General features: G+C 47.2%; 1 long non-coding RNA gene across 1 annotated transcript; it reads right to left on the bottom strand.

Moving 5' to 3' along the window:
- Positions 1–5,449: 5,449 nt before the first annotated feature.
- On the bottom strand, positions 5,450–9,047 carry LOC122425827. Its single transcript, XR_006265016.1, has 3 exons — positions 8,928–9,047; positions 7,139–7,247; positions 5,450–5,947 (listed from the first exon to the last, which is right to left on the bottom strand). It is a non-coding gene; the product is annotated as an uncharacterized LOC122425827 (long non-coding RNA).
- Between the last annotated feature and the right edge of the window lie 2,404 nt (positions 9,048–11,451).

Raw genomic sequence — 11,451 nt, 5'->3', positions numbered from 1 at the left:
TGTGTGTCTGTGCGTGTGTGTGTCTGTGTGTGTGTCTGTGTGTCTGTGTATGTGTCTGTGTGTGTGTCTGTGTCTGTGTGTGTATGTGTGTGTGTGTCTGTGTGTGTGTGTCTGTGTCTGTGTGTGTGTCTGGGTGTGTCTGTGGGTGTGTGTCTGTGTGCATGTGTGTGTCTGGGTGTGTGTGTCTCTGTGTGTGTGTCTGTGTGTGTGTGTCTGTGTGTGTGTCTGTGGTGTCTGTGTTGGTGTGTCTGTGTTGCATGTGTGTGTCTGTGTGTGTGTCTGTGTGTGTGTCTGTCTGTGTGTGTGTGTCTGTCTGTGTGTGTGTGTCTGTGCGTGTGTCTGTGTGTGTGTGTATGTCTGTGTGTGTCTGTGTGTGTGTCTGTGTGTGTGTCTGTGTGTGTGTGTGTGTCTGTCTGTGTGTGTGTGTCTGTGTGTGTGTGTCTGTGCGTGTGTCTGTGTGTCTGTGTGTGTGTCTGTGCATGTGTGTGTCTGTGTGTGTCTGTGTGTGTGGTGTTCTGTGTCTGTGTGTGTATGTGTGTGTGTGTGTGTCTGTGTCTGTGTGTGTCTGTGTGTGTGTCTGTGCGTGTGTGTGTCTATGTGTGTGTGTGTGTCTGTGTGTGTCTGTGTGTGTGTCTGTGTCTGTGTGTGTCTGTGTGTGTGTCTGTGTGTGTCTGTGTCTGTGTGTGTATGTGTGTGTGTGTCTGTGTGTGTCTGTGTGTGTGCGCATGTGCGCATGCTTGGTCATGTCAGGCTCTTTGCAACCCCATGGATGGTAGCCCGTCAGGCTTCTCTGTCCATGGGATTATCCAGGCAAGAATACTGGGCTGGGTATATCCCAATACAAAATAAAACGTTTATTTAAAAAACCGACAGGGAGGGACTTCCTTGGTGGTTCGGGGGCTAAGGTTTGTGGTCCCAGTGCAGGGGCCCAGGTTTGATTCCTGATCAGGGAACTAGACGGGCCTCCCAGGTGGTCAATGGTAAAGAATCCACCTGCCAATGCAGGAGATGAAAGAAATGTGGGCTTGAGGCCTGGGTTGTGAAGATCCCCTGGAGTAGGAAATGACAACCTACTCCAGTCAAAATCCCATGGACAGAGGAGCCTGGTGGGCTACCGTTCCTGGGGTTGCAAGAAGTCAGAGCTCAGAACTACAGGAACTACATCCCGTATACGCCGCAGCCAGGCGTCCACCTGCTACAACCGAAAAAAAAACCCCACATGCCGCAGTGAAGACTGAAGTCCCTGCCTGCTGCAACGAGGACCCGGAACAGCCAAAGAAAGAAAAATTCTTTTGTGAAAAATGATAGAGATAACTCATGGAGCTGCCATTTACACTTGGTATGACACAGTTTCAGGATGTGTCTTGAGAGGGATTTTGTTTGGCCGAGAGTTTAAGACACAAAATACGGGAGAGCGCCTCCAGAGGCTGGGGAACTACAGGGAAAACGTGGGCTCACGTCACCACCACTGGGTCAGGGTCCACCTGCAGAAACGGCCACTGACAGGTCTCAAAAGACAGGTAACCTGAAGGTATATTCCAACCAGGCGGACAACGTGACATTCTCTGAGGTGACTATAACGTACGCAGGGAAGGAAGTGAATGAGTCTACGAGGGGAACATTGGACTCTTCTATGGAGAGCATCACACCAAGATGAAACCAACCGTCCAGAGAAGGGCTGGCCTGGGGGCCGAAGATGGGCAGCTGAGGAGGAGACCCTTTGCGGAAGAGCCACGTAGGGCGGGGAGTGCGGGAAAGGACTGGGGGGTCACAGCAGAGGAGGGCGGCAGAGGGTGAGATGGTGAGATAGCGTCACCCACTCAACAGATGTGAACTTGAGCAAATTCTGCGAGATAGTGGAGGACAGGGAAGCCTGGAGTGCTGCAGTCCCTGGGGTTGAAAAGACAACAACAACAACAAACAGAAGTGCCAGGCCAGCTGCTGGGAGGTGGTATGAAATGGGTGAGACTTTGATGGGGACCCAACACCATATCCGGGCTTCCACAGTGACTGACAGTAAAAAATCCACCTGCAATGCAGGCAACCCATGTTCCATCCCTGGGTCGGGAAGATCCCCTGGAGGAGGGCCTGACAACCCACTCCAGTGTTGCCTGGAGAATCCCATGGACAGAGGAGCCTGGTGGCTACAAGTCCACGGGGTCAAGAAGAGTCAGACATGACTGGACGACTAAGCACTCATGCAGCTCCATCATCACTTGAGTGTGTGGGTCTTTTCTTTTTTTAATACTTAATTATTTGGCTGCACAAGGTATTAGTTGAAGTACTCAGGATCTTTTCTGTTGTTTTTTTTTTTTTTCAGTTGTGGCGTGTGGGGTCTAGTTCCCTGACCAGGGATCAAACCTGGGCCCCCTGCATTGGGAGCACAGAGTCTTGGCCACTGGCCCACCATGGAAGTCCCGAGTGTGTGAGTTTTACCAGAATCTTGCACATGAGAGAGACAAGAAAGTAGAGATGGCCCAGTGATCTTCTTTTTCCAAACTTGCTTTTCTGCAAAACACTTTGGGACTGAACATGCAGCTTCTTAATCACCCTGTCCCCTCGGAGGTGGAAACTCGGGGGGAGTGTCCCCGGCCGGGGAGCTATGGACCTGCGCGCCCCTCATCAGAAGCAGTGCTCAGCTGTCCTCCTGGGGGACCCACCCCCAGATCCTTAACTGCAAAGCCCTCTCTGACAGCAGCCTAAGGAATCATTCCTAGGACTCGAGTCCTGTAAAACAGCCCAGACTCCCTTAAATTCTTCCTTGAGGGGGCCCCTATTACATGCCAACCGCACCCTCTGGTCGGCTTCCTGCTTGGCAGCTAAGAAAGAAAGCAGAACAGGGAGCCTCCCAAGCATCATTCTTCACCTCTGACAGGTGATCACGGGGATGCCTTTCCTCCTATTGTCCCATTGTTCACGCTTGCGGAGGACCGCCTCCAAATACAGATGTTGTCAAAGCAGCCAAGAAGGCGATGTAAACAAGGGCTTCCTGATAACGCTTGTTCAGATGATCTTATTCCCATGGCTAGTGCTGCCAGATTCCTGAAGGACATGGTAAGGCCTCCATGTGATTTTGTCTAGTTTAACAGCTGAAGATGTATCATCTTCTTGCCTTTTACAGCCCAGGTATCTCCTTGTGGTTTTAATTTGCACATCTTTGATGAGCACTGAGGTTGAATTTTCATATATTTATTGGCCATTTAGGTATCTTCAAGTCTTTTGCCCATTTTTCTTTTGAACTTTTTCTTATTGATTTGTAAAAGTTCTTTATATATTATGGATCCGATGTCTTTGTCACTTATATGTGCATTAAATAACTTCTCCCCCTCCCCTCTGTGGTTTGTCTTTTTAATTCTTTTAATGGTATCCTTTGATTAACAGAAATTCCTGATTTTTAACATAGTCCAATATCTATAAGTCAAGAAGTAATATAGTCCAATATCAACAAATTTAAGAAAAATTTTTAAATATTTTAAACTAAATGAAAAGAAACACAACATATCAAAATTTATGGAGTGAGGTTAACGTGGCGCTTAGAGGAAGTTTTATGGTACTAACTTCTGGCAATGTTGATTTTATTGGTTTTAGGTTTGTTTTCTATCTTACTAATTTTTGCTTTTTTCTTTCTTTTTACTGTTAGACTTGATTTTCTGATTGTTTTCTAAATTCTTTAGATTCTTAAACAATTGTTTTTTCAGTCTTTAAAAAGTCTTTAAAATTTTTATAGTGTATGCATAAATTAAAACATTTAAAACCATAAATGTCCTTCTTAGCTTGGCTTTATCTGCATATCCTAAGTTTTGAAAGGCAGCAATTTAATTGTGGCTTAATGCAAAATATTTTCTAATTTCCACTGTGATTCTTCTTTGACATGGATATTATAAATGTATTGTTTAATTTCCAAACATGGAGACTTGTCTCCTGAATTTTGTTATTTATTTTTAGCTTGATTTCACTGTGTCAGAGAAAATACACTAATATTGGTACTGCAGATTCTCCATACCTTGGTAGCTTTCCAATATCTTTTTAAAAAAGTTTCTGTTTTTAGTCCAGCTTTTCTAGTTGTTCTAAGAACCAAGGATGATCCAAAATAACTTACTCAGTTATTGCCAGAAGCATGATCACCACCCATGATACATAATTGTGATGGCACCACCATCCACGGGTCAACAAGTAACCCAGAAGAAAAAAACAATCATCAGAGCCTCCACGGTCAGAACTGAGCAAGTCCACCTCAGAACTGCGTCTCATTTTCTCCGAAGCCCGTGTTCTTGCTATTTCTAACACGCCATTTGCTTCACTTATCACGGCTTCCAAGGTCCTCCCTGACAAACTCCACATTTGCCATCTCATCTTATTTCCCCTGTTCCCCAATCCTCTCCCTCTTGTTTGCAAATACCAAAGGCAAGCCGGACTGTGCTCCTTTGCTATTTTGTTCTCAGCCTCTCCTCACTTTTCTTTGAAAGGTCCGCCCTTTGGTTATTTTTTGTCTAATATGTAAGAAAATAGATACGTAAGTACTGGAGTAAAAACAAGGGCCGTCTCGGTGCCACTGAACGCCGGGACTGGGCACATCACACGCTGCAAACAGTGTGATGTGAGAGGGCCTTTGCCGCACCGTGTGGGTCCGCGAATTCGCAGTGAGAATCAGGGATGTTACCAAAAGGATTCACGTATCTCAGAGTGTTACACAACACGACCCGCACAGTCCTTTACATTTTGAGATCCTCCTTCCCATTTCAAAATCTTCAAAACAGCACACAGCTCTGGAGACATTGATTTTATTTGGGTATATCTCAAAAATTAAATATACGCTCTACAGCCCTCCTCCAAAGCTAGAAATTGCAGGCCTCCCTCGAAGATGGGTAGTACTGTTAATCAGAGACATAAATAATGTGACATTCACATCAGCGGGTTCCACGGGATTGCTCAGATTTGAGTGGGATCCTGGGGCAGGGGCAGTCTGCAGTAATTGTTGGATTTTCCCAGTGCAAAATGCAAAAGCAAACAGATTATTTTAAAAAACTCTTTCAGTGAAAATGGAGTTGGTGAAATGTTTTTAGCGTGATGGGTTTGTTATTCTCTGAGACTTATTGGAAGAGGAGTGCCCACGGTTTATGGGAACTACAATCTATGGGAACTGTGAATCCCATCAAGAGGTGATGGGATTGACCCCTGGGGCACCCAGGCCAAGACTCAACCCCTCTGCCGTAGCCGTGGGTTATTTCGTCTCCCTTTCTCAGTGGAGATGGACATCAGTTGGTCCCTAAGTCTCCCCAGGTGGCACTAGTGGTAAAATAACCACCTGCCAATGCAGGAGACGTGGCTTCCATCCCTGGGTCGGGAAGATTTCTCTGGAGGAGGAAATGGCAACCCCACTCCAGTATTCTTGCCTGGAAAAATCCCATGGACAGAGGAGCCTGGTGGGCGACAGTCCACGGGGTCACAAGGAGTCAGACACAACTGAGCGACTGAATACAGACACACACACACGTCTGCAAAATAGCCCCCAAGGCCTCGGAGCCCACGACTGTCAAGCCGCTCCTCAACCTCTCCCTCCAGTGATCCTCATCTCTGGGACCTTCCTCAACTGGCGGCTGTTTGTGAAAACTGAACTCTAAGCCAACCCTCGTCTTGGAATCGTCTCTGAGTCTGTCTCACCCTAGAGAAGACAGAAGTGAAATCACTGCTGATGCAGCAGGGGGACAAAGCCAGGGCCTGTCGCAGCCCAGATTGCTGCACCCTGGGGAGAACGGGGCCGCCTCTGCGTCTTCAGGAGGTCTCATTACTCCGAAGAGAGCACTGCTCCTGCTGGAGGGGACGCCTGACGAGGTGCAGCCAACACCATGCCGTCACACGGGGCGGACACAAACATCCCAGCGCGTGAGACCGGCTCCCTGGGGAGGTGCAGCCAGCAGGGCAGGAGCGGCCTTGCCAGCAAAACCAGCTGTAAACAAATCAAGGGAAACAGGAGCGATTCTTTGTGTTCATGGAGATTCCCAAGGCCGCGAAAGCTGAGAAGCACCACACGCGTCTCACGCATCACGGGAGGACCAAGCATCAGACACAGAGGACAGGCTCTTGCAGCGTGTCTCACTCGTCACCAGCGGAGAAGAGGCCCTTCCCGCAGCCCCACCGCCTCGTGCAAGTTGGAAGACACTCAGAGCAGACAGGGGCAGATAATCTCTTTAATTATTTAAAGTTATTTAACTTTAAAGCAATCACTGTAATTACTCAAGTTCTGCCTCGGTGTTCTCCTCCTGTGAGGGTTTTTGAGGGGTCCCAGGAGAAAACACTTTCCTGCTTGCCTCCTTCACGGGCCAGTTGAGAAAGAGATCAAGAAGGCGGGCAGGCGGGGCTGCGTCACCGTGAGTAAGCTGACCCCGAGCGCGCACTTGTATCACTGAGCAATGAGCCTCCCAGCACTGAGGCCCGTCTCACAGCTGGACCACCGCAGCCTCCCCCCGGCCCGCCCACCCCCGCCCACCGCCCAGCTCGTGTCCCCTGCAGGCAGGGTGTTTCCGAAAGAGGAAAACAGAGAAGGGCTGTGCCAATCACACGTGTTTGTTCTCTCCAAATTTCCTCTCGGTCAAACCACTCCATCCCCTCTGAGCAGAGGGTGGCATAGCTCAGGGTGTTACTTAACGAACAAACGAATGCTATGTATGCAAATGGAGGTGTGCATCGCATGCCTGGGTATCCAAGTGTGTGTGTGAACGTGCATGTACACAGGTGTGTCTCGAGAAAAAGTGTGCACCCTTATTGAGCTCTGGAGCCCGGTGGGCACTTGAGCAGACTCATTTCAACAAACATCCCTTGAGCACCTGCAACGACCAATGACTGTGGCAACTGTGAAGAGGAGTATCACGTTGCTCTAGATGCAAAAAGCTTACACGCTGGTAGGAAAGATAGATACGTCAGCAACCGTTTGTAGCACAAGATCAAAGACACTAAACACAGTAACAGCACAAAAAGAGGGGAGCTGTTCTCCCCGTAGGATGGCAGGGATATTTGAGGCCAGCTGGAGAGATGAGACGCATTTGGGGGCACCCCAGGAGCTCAGGCCACAGGCGGCAACAGAGGGCAGGCTTAAGCCATGAGTCACTCATGCCAGGGCAGACATTAGCATGAGACTTACCGCATCAGATCTGGTCAGGGATAAGACCAGGCCTTCTTATCACAGGGCTCACGGTAACGAATGACGCAACCGCAGGGAACTCTGGCTTGTCCTAAGAAACGTGGACTTCCTTTTTTAAGGCAAAAGGAAACCATTATGTTCAAGCGGAGAAAGGCAAGGGCAAGAGTGGGGCTGGGAGTTTTGGGTGAAGAGGTGACTGCGTTGACTTTGGGGAGAGAAAACGAGGGCCTAGGCTCGGTGCCAGGAAGGGGGGGGGTCCCGGAGGTGACACTTACAGACACGCCTGTGAGGGGGCTTGCGGACCTGGGGACTGCCCGCGTGAGGACGGCATGCGCCCCGGAGGAAGGCGCATGCGCTGAGGAGGATGCATCCGTGTCTGCCCGGATGGTCCCCCGGAGCCCAACGCTGTCGCCCGAAGCCTCCACAGAGGCTGACTTTGGGGATCGGGTCCTCTTGCTGGTTAGGCAGCAGAGAATGAAAGGCTTCTCTTGTCACTACGCTTCACAGTGAGAAAACTGTTCTCTTTGGGAGGAGGTCAATTCCTCGCTCATTTGGAGCCTTCTGTCTCTAATGAATTCATCTTTCAAGCTCAGGCGAAGACTCGGTCTGAGCCCTCGGAGGGGGCCCTGAGGAAGCAGGGCTCCTAAGACCAAGGAAGCATCGCTCCTGCGCTGGTTCCCTCTGCTCAGAGTCCAGCAAGTCACATCCAGACACTGCAGGGGGCACGTCCAGGCGTGTATGACCTGAGACAGAGACAAAGGGACCGCTACCCCATCGGCTGTGAAGAGGCACGTTTGTGTCCAAGGAAAAGTCAGGTTCCAGGAATGGACAGGCTGCCTGGTGCCTCTGGTCAGCAGACGAGGCTCTGAGGACTTCCCTGGGGTCCAGTGGCGAAGACCCCGCACTCCCAAATCAGGGGGCCCAGGTTTGACCCTTGCTCAGGGGACTAGATCCCACTACCTCTGCTAAAAGACCTCACGTGCCCCAACTACGGCCCTGGAGCAGCCAAATAAATAAATCAGTACTTAAAAACCGATGAGGCCCTGCTGGGGCAGCCGGGAGGCAGAAGAGGGGAAAGCACCCTCCATGTGCCGCGTCAGCCTGGAAGGACGGGGAGGAGGCCTCAGTGCAGGAGTCTGTAGAACCAGGGGCCAAGGCCAGGATGAAGGTGGAAGGGCCGGCAGGATAGCAGCTGCGGTGGATTCCAAGAATGAAGAATGGCCAGCCAGAAATACGGCGGCTGACAGTCCGTAGTCGGGGCCTCCCCAGAGCAGGGACCTGAGAACTGAAAGGGGCTAAACAGTCAAAGACCCAACAATGCAAAGGCCAACGGGCTAGTGCGGGTGCACTGGTCCTAAGGGGTGTGGCACCCCTGGAGAAGCCGATTAGCAGGCACTGGGTTCACTGGCCTGTGTAAGAGAAAGTGGCTGGGAAGTAAGCTGTAAGCTCCTAGAAGGCAGAGAGCAGAGGTGAGGGCTTCATCTGTAAGCAAGTGACGGGTATTGATTGACCAATTGCTTACATAAGCCTTGCAAGAGGACAGCCTCTGAATTGCCACTCCATACTTTTGCGAAGGCTTTGATTTCTCTAGTTTCTCTCTTCTTCTCCCCCGGCAGCGGTGACTGCTTCAGCAGCCTGAAGCTGCTGCTGTCTCAGCAGCATTGCTGAGAAGGGCATCAGAGCATCTCGATGTCGGGCTGACCTCACTCAACCAGATTAATTTCTTAGATGTTCAGCAGGATTTCAGGGAAAGTCACCTTTCGGTCGGAACAAAAGGCAGATAACTCACTTTATCCATGAGTCTCTTATCTTGTTGACAAACTCCAACTCGCATCCATTCCAATTTTCATGGCAATTCGAGAAATTGCTAGAAGAAATGTGGACTTGGGAAAGACACAGCTTGCTCTTGTTATCATGTGCAGTCCCCGTCGTCCTAGCAGTTTCTGAGTCAGTTAGGTGGGGATTACAGAAACAGAGTGATTACTGTGTCCCCTAAGCCTCTCACTGGTTTTAAAGACATAGCTGGTTTCTACTTTATTTATGGAAACTTTAAGAATTATCTCCAAAGGCCAAGAGTCCAAGAAGACATGCAGGCTCTTAGAGTTTGACAGGACATCTGGGGGTCACCTAACCCACTCCTGTGTCAGGGGGGTGAGCTGAACTCAGAGAATGACCCTGGCCTAAGGTCCAATGAATTGAAATGTCAGCAACTGGACCTGAGCTTCTCATGTTCCAAATAACATGACTTCTCATTGACAGAAATACTTGCAGTGGGTCCAAATATTAAAAAAATGAATGCAAAAGAAGAGATGAAAAATGTAATAAGAAGTAATCAAAACCAAAAAAAAAAAGAAAAGGAAAAATAAGGAGAAAAGTCTGAAACGAAAAAAGGCATTTGCTGCCTAGACCAGGTAATCGTTCCACTGAACACATTTTTGCGTCCATAACACAAAGCACTCTCAAGTTGTCTATACATGTGGATCTCAAAAGGTACTTTATGTTCCTTTATTCTCTGCAAAAATGACAAAGTTATAATCTTTTTCTGAGCAAGTAAGGACCTTCCTTGGCCTCCATCCTTTGAAAACTCAGTATTAAGTTTCACCCTTCACCTCTCTCAGTTTTTCTCCCAAGAACAAAGAAAAATTATAAAGCATTGTGCTGACAATGGAAATGTAACCCCCTTTTAAAAAAAAGTCCTGTTTTTTTTTGTTGTTGTTGCTAGGGTAGAAGACTGCGTGTGCCATAACACTCTGTCCCATCTGGCTGGTTTTTCAGACTTCTCTGGGACTCTTGTTTTTACAGTTGAGCAATTAATTCTCTCTAACGGGAGCTGCTGAAATAAAGATTTCAGAGAGAGCAGTTCATGACCTTATGCCTTTGTGAATTGTACTGAACACTGAACTTCCTGCATCACTGGGAGAGAAAAATCTATTAAAATCTCTTGGGTGAATACCTCAACAGCCTGATTTCATTTTGAAGCTAATCATTTGTTATAGTTTAGAAGGCATGATGAATGATGTCACTTCAAATATTAATACTGTTATAACCCTGGATGACATGCTTTTTCCTCAGATTCAGAGCTTTTTTTAAACAACATTTCAACAATTCCATAAAGCTTCTCCTATATCATTTGATGTCCAGTGAAACACAGGAAAACAAAAAACCCATTGTTTGACATCATTGAAAAAGTATCAAAAACTTAACTATCTGTAAACCTAACCCCCCCAAAATCACATGAAGTTCTGGAAAAAAATTAAAACTCTAACAAACGATATAAAAGACCACCTAAATAAACCGACATATGTACCATATTTATGGGTAGGCCAGCTTGGCACAGAATAGATGATAATTTCCCCTAAACTAATCTCTAAGTTAATACAATTTAAGTCAAAATCTCAAGGTGATTCTTTCCAGTTTCACTGAGATACGGTTGACACATAACAGTATTTTAGCTTACGGTGTGTGGTGTGATGACTTGACCCACCTGAGTGTGATCTTGAAATGAACGGCGCGTGGGATTGGTGAGCCACTCTTCACCTGGCACAACTGCTCTTTTCTTGCTGTTTTGGTGAGAACACTAGAGGTCTATTCTCACGGCAACTGTGGGGTGTCCAACACAGTTTTGTTGACTCTAGTCACCACGCTGTGCCTTAAAACCCTGGAACTTGATGAATTCAAGACGATTCTTCAACTGAAAAGATTAATTCTAAATTTTATAAACAAGAGTAAAAGTCCACAAATAGCCAAGGGAGTTCTGAGAACAAAAGTCAAAGAAGGACCAGCTCTATCAGACGCTAATCCGGACTACAGAACGTAAGCATAGGAAACTCTATCAGACGCTAACCCGGACTACAGAACATAAACACAGGAGAGACAGAACAGAAACAGAGTGTTTTGAAAATAGAACAACATACACATGAGGAATCGGTATATGATAGAGCTGCCAGTATAGACCAGAGGGAAAAATGAGAGATCATATAATAACTGATCTTGGAAAAATGTGGTTCACTCTATGGAAAAAACTGATTTAAATTAAAACTTTTACATCTAAATTTATTTTAATAATTACATAATATAATATATAATAACATAGTTTATTAAGTTTAACAAATATAAATTATAAATGAAATACTTTATACTTTAAATAATTATTTAAAGATTTAAAAAATCAATACAAAAAAAGAAATTCCAAGACCATAAAACTCCTAATAGGAAACACAGGAGACTATCTTTATAAGCCTGGAGGATTGAGAAGAGTGGGAAGAACAATAGGTGAGCACAGAGGATTTTCAGGGCCGTGAAACTACTCTCCC

Source organism: Cervus canadensis, chromosome 23, assembly GCF_019320065.1.
Source record: "Cervus canadensis isolate Bull #8, Minnesota chromosome 23, ASM1932006v1, whole genome shotgun sequence".
In the NCBI taxonomy this organism is placed as follows: domain Eukaryota; kingdom Metazoa; phylum Chordata; class Mammalia; order Artiodactyla; family Cervidae; genus Cervus; species Cervus canadensis.
Note: the sequence above shows the minus strand (reverse complement) of the source record. Positions and strands in the feature narration are given on the sequence as shown.